Below are 7,450 nucleotides of genomic sequence, written 5' to 3'. Positions count from 1 at the left end.
CCACGCCTTCACGGTGCTGACACAGTTTTCATCCTACCCAAGCTGATGAGCCTTCCAAGTGAGCAAAGCCCGGGGCTGTGGCCACAGGGCCAAGGACTGCGGGTGCAGAGCCAGGGGGTTTGGCTGCAGAGCCAAGGTTGGTGGCTGCAGAGCAATGCCCAGGTTAAGCCTCCCCCCAGTTCAAAAGTGAGGGGCAGAAGGAGATAGGGAACCTCTGCAGCGAAGGGGGCTGCTTGGTTTGCTCATTTGCATCTCAATCCCCACAATGCTCTTCCGGCTACTCACAGCTATTCCATAGTAGTGCTCTTGGCTGAGATCTGGGAACACGCTCAAAGGGTGAGGCAGCTTTTGGATGCACTGAGCTGTTTTCTGTTTGAGCTGTGAAAAGCAAACATCTTTTCAAGAGAGAACATTCTGAACAGTAATTTTTTTGCATTTACAATTCAGTAAGAGCAGAACTTCACTGAAATCTGGGAGGAAAATATTGTATAATGTCTAAAGGAAACATTAATCCTCTGCAGCAAAGGCTTCACGCTCCTGTGAAAGCAGAAGCTGCTGAGTTACTACTCTGACCTAATGTGGCAGGACTGGAGATACAGGTTCTGGAAACAGCTTCATACACTCAAACACTTGAACCCCAATAAAGCTCCATTGCCTTCCTCAAGGAGCAACTCAAACACGAGGATCTACACAGTCATTTCAGACACTTCCTTCTAAATTCACTTTAAATATTTGCTTGTCACGGCTACAAACGCAGGCACAAACAGCGGCGATTTTAAAGGACTTCTAAGGATTTTAAAGAGCAGGAGGAGAACCTGTTGAAGGAGAGATGACTAATTTGCTCCGGTACTCAAATGTGCAGATTTGGGGAAAACAAAATCAAGCAGTGATTAGAGATGGGCTCAAGCTCAGGTCTGCATTTACATTTCCTTCAAAGCATGGCTGTGTTTACATTATGAGGGACAAACCCCCCTGCCAAGTTTGGACCCAGCCGGAAGGCATAGGAAGGGCGCTTTCAGATGCAAGATTTGGGGTTAAGCACATCTCAGCTGAACATGCAAAGCTGCTTTGAACAGTGTGGCAGAGCTAATCTGTTGAAAGGTCTCACTCAGCCTTGCTGTCCCCAGGGGAACATACATGGGAGAGCCCCGCTGGTCACTGCCCAGCCCGTGGGTTGCTTTGGCCATGTGTTTTGTCCCCGCGTTTTGCAATTTCCAAGCAGCTCCCTCTCAGCTGATTTATTTTCACGCTGCTCAGCTTGCAGGAGGTGAATCAGGTCCTGTGGTTACAGAGCAGACCCGGGGGCCGGTGCGTGGTGTGCAGCCCCTCGCTGGCTGCCAGCAGGGGAAATCTGAAACTTTGAAGGAGGAGGGGGAAGGAGGGGAAGCAGGGTATTTTCTGGGAAGGCAAAGCCATAGCTAACCAGCATGCATGGCAAAGCAGGAGGGAGAAGAGAGTGGTCTAAGAATTCAAACAAGCCACAGAGAGGACAATGGACAATGAATACAGGAGCAATAGGAAATAAATAGTATTTGTAAGGTAAATCCAGCCGGCAGACAGGAGTGAGCAGAGTAACAAAACAGGGAGAGGTTCAGCAGCTGAATGGACAGTGGGAAACCTTTGTGTGTGGTGAGGGGGCACCGTGTTACTTGCTCTCATGAAATTAAAATTAGTAAAGAAAATACATTCATCCATAATTGCACCCTTCTGCTTATTCCTGTGTTCTTCTGTCAGTACTAATATACGAGCATAGTTCCTACTACTCCTAAACCACCACTACTCACGTCTTACTTCTCTTGTTTTTGTTTTTTGTTTTAAAGGAAAAAGTTTTGGCCTTTGGAGCGTAACAGAAAACAACAGATACTGAAAGAAAAATAAGCAAATATTTCCTAGGATGTGCCTGAAATCCAGCCGTAGGACAGCAGGATTCCTGACGGAACCGTGTCAATTCAGAGATCGCATTTTAAAGAGCGAGGCAGCGTTTGAGAAGTGTTGGAAGAGGGGGGCGGGGAGCAGAGCTGCCCCTCTGCCTTGGACACAAGGCAGCTCTGACACAAACAGCTCCCACTGAACTGGCAGCTCCCGCCGCACGCACGATCCAGCTTCCGCCTCTGGATGTTTGCGTTGGGATCCCAACCAGCTCCCACCCAAATCGATGCCTTTCGCTGTAGGCACCAAAGTGAGACCGAGGTACTTTCGGTCTTAACTGTCAGATGAGCAGAAAAACTCGGGGAGGAAAAAAAAAAAACAAAAACAAAAACAAAAACAAAAAAAACCCAACACCAACCAACTATTATTGGCACAGGCTAATTGCAAGACATATCAGCAAAGTAAATAAATAAATAATTAAAAAAAAAAAAAAAGTAGAGATGCCCAGACTTGTGCTGTGGCCAAACCAGTAGGTGTACCTAGAGTTACACCTATGGGCTCTCCCTGCACGGGGACTGTGCAAACAGGGAAGCTCCTTGCAGGAGGGAGACTCATTTACCAGGAATACTTCAACACTGAAGGCAAATCAGGAGTGTGGCCAAGGCGTAAATTTTATTTATTTTAAATTGCTTCACGTTGCTGGCAAATAAGTTTCCCTTTCTCCTCGTAGTCCTTGTTTCCATCTCCCAGGTATGGGGCAGGGTAAGACACGGGACTAACACCTTTGAGCAGGGAGGTCAGGTGTGCCCTCCTGCTCTGTCCCCCGGGGTGGGTGCAGCCCCTCTGCCAGAAGAGGTAACTTGGCCCAGATCAGAGCTGAATCACCTGCAACTCCCTGACTCTCCATGCTGGCTGGAGAGAGACTGCACTCCTGGCTACACAACTTTAATTTGAATACCTCAGCCAGCTAAAATCCTGCTGATTAGGGAGGCTGAGCCAGGTGTAATCTTGGCCAAGGGGTCCAAGGTGGAGTAAGGATAAAACCTACTCCCTGTGGTAGTGCTGAACTCCTGGCTTTTGGATATCAAGGGCCATTCTGCCAAACCACACAGCCAAGGGCCACAGCATCACAGTTCTGGTGCTTTCCCCTCACCATTTACACACCATCCCCCCTCCAAACACCTTGAACTGTCAAGTAACCCAGCCTGTGCAGACAGGAATTTGCATTTTAGTCTTTGCACATCAAACTGAAAAAGCAATGAAGGGAATGATGTCTGGACCCAAGCAGCCTATTGAGAGGATCAAAAAGGTAACACAAAGCACAAAAGATGGCTAAGAAACACAGCTCATTTGCCATCCCACTCAGCAAGGCTGTCTCAGGACCTGGGGACCCGGGCAGAGGATTTAGTGCCTAAGCCCAGAGACTCCTCTGGGGTACAGGCATTAACTCCTGCTTGCACGACTGAGACTGGATAAAGCTGAAGTCAAACCCAAAAAACTCTGAAGAGGCCTCAGCATATTGTTGCTTTGGGGATAGTCCTGTGCATTTCATCCACCAGAATTAGTGGGTTTTTTTCATTTCACAATAACCAAGGTATTTAAAATGTCTGCCAAGAAGCACTCAGAAAACAGAATTTAATCTGAGAACTCTTCAAGAAGACCAGTTGTTTATTTCTACCATTTAATGAACATTAATTTCCTGTTTTAGAAAACGTAATTTATGCCACTGGTGAAGCTGATATTTATCTTGATGCGGATCCTCTTGGCTGGCTTAATTTTTCATTTTCCCCAGTTCCTCCAGCCTGCCTACACTCAGCAACCTGCAGGCTCAGCCTCTGCAATCACCTCTCCAAATGTATTCAGAAATTTCCTGTATGGGGTGGGAGAATCTGACAGCAGAGGACACAGGTCTGAATCCATTAGTAGTCACTTCTCATGGCAAAAACAAAGCTAAAGAAAATATTTGTAACACTGACCTGAAAACAAGAATGTATTTTCCTTTCTGCTTTCAGAATTTGGACAAAACTAATGCGAGTTACACTAAACAAATCCAGCCCCTGCCAGGGTAAACAAACATTTGCAGTGTTGCTTTCTACATGCCTGTCATGAAATAAAGACACTGACGTGCATTTTAATGCAACTCTCCTACAAATTGGGAAAAAATAATTGTGCACTGCATATTCATTGCTAGGTTACCAGAAGGGGAGAGAATATTTTTGCAGACATGATGAACTAACAAGGTAAATAATTCAATTTAATAATTTTTAAATTTCACTCTTAATTTTCCACAGCAGGTCTTTTTAGAGCCCAGATCAACCTCAGATCTGATAACGGGGATTTTTTTAGAGCTGACAAGCTCCTGTGAGGCAGCTTTGGTTCATGGAGTAGTTTTTATATGTCAGACTTCTCCCCAAATTCAATGGCAATTTAAGTAGAAAAAGGGCAGTGAGGTTTGTCCAGTTGTTATGAACAGTACAACACATTTTCATTTCTTTTCTAAATTCAATCACTCACCAGATGAGTGATAGCTTACCAAATATTGCAGCATTAACAGGAAAGATGAAAAGAGCTCTCTGCAGATCCCCAGCCTGTCTGCACAGTGCTCCTGTCAGCGACACTCTGGGAGGAGCAGCACCAACTGATTAAAGCAGATCAGGGATTGTCTCACTAATCCATAAATTCCGACATTATTACATATTTGCTTAAGGAAAAACAGTGGATCAGATGATGAAATCAGATCTGTGCTGCTCCACAAAGCAGGGTCCTTTGTGCTGCTTTGTGGCAATATTTGCAGGGCAGATGTGTCTGCAGGAAGGAGTAAAGGGCCCTGCATCCCCCCTGTTCTTTTTAGTGCCAGCAGCAGGAAAACTCCTCCAGAGACCCAAAGCTCAAAGAAGACTCTTTCAATTCTGCAAAGTTTCCAGATGAGAAACAATACATCTGCTGAAAGAGATTCTGATTTATTTCTTTTTTCTTTGGTTCAAAGCATGTTTGGACTATCATTAGGTCAGATCACACTCTCATTTAGGTGCCAACAAAACTGACCACGGAGATGTTCCTCTGATTAAGTGGGCTGAGGAAAAGGCAAGTTAGGTTCTCTGTCAAAGTACGCACTCAGTTCCTTGCATGACCTTCTGGAAGTCATTTCTCTATATTATGACGCTGAATTTAGTCAAGGATCTCAGAAAATCCATTTAAACAATTCATGGTGCTCTGCCAATTTATTGTTGTGAGAGCAGTGACAAAGACAAAACAACATGAAAGCCCAAAGGTGTGGTAACAGGCTGTGCTGAGGCTAAAAGGTCTTAATTTGAAATGTCCCAAGGACAGTGACAAGCCATGAAATCTGACATGATCTAATAAAACTAGCAGTAATGACTAACAAATTAGGAAGTGCTTTTACTCAGAAACACCATCAAACCAGAATAGATTTAAATATTTTTAGAAGGTGCCACAGTCTTCCTTTCAGTGCTTTTGGAAGAAGCTCAGACAGGATTCTGACTAAAAATCCAATCAAATCCATTCAAGGGTAAAAAGACAAGGGTAAAACTTTGAAGGAAAGGGAATCCTCCCTACTGTTGATTACACAAGAATCTTGTGCTCCCATGAAGACCTGGAGGAAGTCTCTTGTTACATATCAAACTTTCTCATTCTTCTATTCCTCAGTCTCATAATGACAAGACTGGGTTGGGCCTTTTGTGGACCCAAATGCTTGAATGAGCATGAAAATCTGACAGTTTGTACTTCCCTAACAGGGATCTGTCTTGTGCTACCTGGCATGGCTTCCAGGCTGAATTCTGGAGATCTCACTCAGATCAAATTCTGATTTTAAATTAGACTGAAAGAATGAGATTACTTTCTTCCGTACTGGAAGACTTATCTCTTACCAGTTTAGAGTCATATTTTTTTCTATTTCAAGTAAAAATGGTGGACCATTCCAAGAAAAAAAAAAAAAGTAGAACTAACCCAAATGGTTGATGACCTTTGTATCTCTAGTTCTATTTCATTTCATGCCTCCCTCACTTCACAGCACTACAACCTTTTTGAATTGCCCTCTGTGATATCCACTCCTCACTGTTGACCATTGCTCACTCATTCATTGCTTGTTGGATCAGCTGGGCACTTGCACAATCAAGGCTTTGTTATGCTTTCAGACAGGCTGCAGGTCACAATATTGAAGCAGCACAAGGACTGCTTCCTCTCCTGGTATTCTTCTTCCCTGGCCTTTAGGAAGACAGCATTCTAAACACATGAAAATGCATAGAAAGTAATTATGAGAACAGCTCTCATGTAATTTGCTACACTATGTCCTTTTTCCCTTTAATTGTCATAAGAGAGTGAAATATTCAAAAGTCTGAAGAGTTTTTGCGAGTTGGTCAACTGAGAAACAAAAATTTGCTTCTTTGAGAAGTGCAGCAGAGCTCAGGTTTGTTTAATGAATCAGTGGATGATGGCTGGTGATACACACTTAGTGGAGACCCTCGAAGAGCTGCTCTCTCCACCAGTTAATTGGCCCAAACAAAACAGAATGGACTTTTCTAACTAACAAGCACTGACAATAATGAAGAGCAACTGCAGGGACGGTGGGAAGATAAAGGAATGCACATACCAAGGCTCTGCAACAGGATGAAATGTCAGAGTTCAAGTTTACGTGCACAATAACCACAATTGACACACGGGCTGTTGGCTGCAGAAATAATCTGAGAACCCAGCTAACAAACACAACTTTATGCAGCTGGATGTTTTAAAACAAAATGAAACCTCCCATTTGCATATAGAGGTATCCCAGTATTTAAATACCTGCAGGATCTGCTTCCAGGCCAAAGCTATCAATGGAGCTGGGAACCTGGATGTGTTTGAACTCTGTCCCAGCAGGGACGAGCAGCAGTGTTAGCAAAAGGCTATTTTTAGTTGTTTTCACTTGATGTCAAAATGAGGATCTTGGCTTCCCACATGGTGAAATTAAATTTTTTTCTCTCTTACAGTTGGGGAGGAAAAAAAAAAAAGTAGTACCTTATTTGGGAAGGGAAAGTTTAGATGGAGGTTAAGTAGCAGGGTTGATTACGGAAAGAATAAGAAGTAGATGAGTAAGGATTTTGTCACAGGGAGGGAGATGCAGAGTCTTTTGTGCATGGTGGTTTATTGCAGGCTCTAATGGCATCAGGATGATGTTACCAGGGAGCCTCTACAAAATCAAATAATTTACTGTCATCTCCTCTATCCTGCTAGCACAACAATGTATTCTCCATAGACCTACTCCCAAAACAGTTTTGATAGCCAAATTCTATCTACAATGTCACAGAAGATGTCATAACCTTACCTAAGAAACACAAACTTGACAAAATTGTCAGGTTATTCACAGAAAATTATTGTGAATTGATAATGTCCATAGAAAGGATCATTATACAGACAGATTTGCTGAGGTCTAAAGGGCTCCAGACCTTCCTTTACTTTCCCTCTCAGGTTCCCTGCACTGAAAGCTGCACTGAATACTTTCCCTAACGCTGCACTGAAGCCAGGGAAAGCAGCAGAGCTGTGCAGTCCCAAGTGCCTGGTGGTGCCATCAGCTCCTGCTCCCAAC

The sequence above is a fragment of the Myiozetetes cayanensis genome, unplaced genomic scaffold, assembly GCF_022539395.1.
Source record: "Myiozetetes cayanensis isolate MyiCay16 unplaced genomic scaffold, myiCay2020 scf22, whole genome shotgun sequence".
Lineage (NCBI taxonomy): Eukaryota > Metazoa > Chordata > Aves > Passeriformes > Tyrannidae > Myiozetetes > Myiozetetes cayanensis.
The sequence above is the reverse complement of the archived record's forward strand: the minus strand, read 5'-3'. Positions refer to the sequence as shown.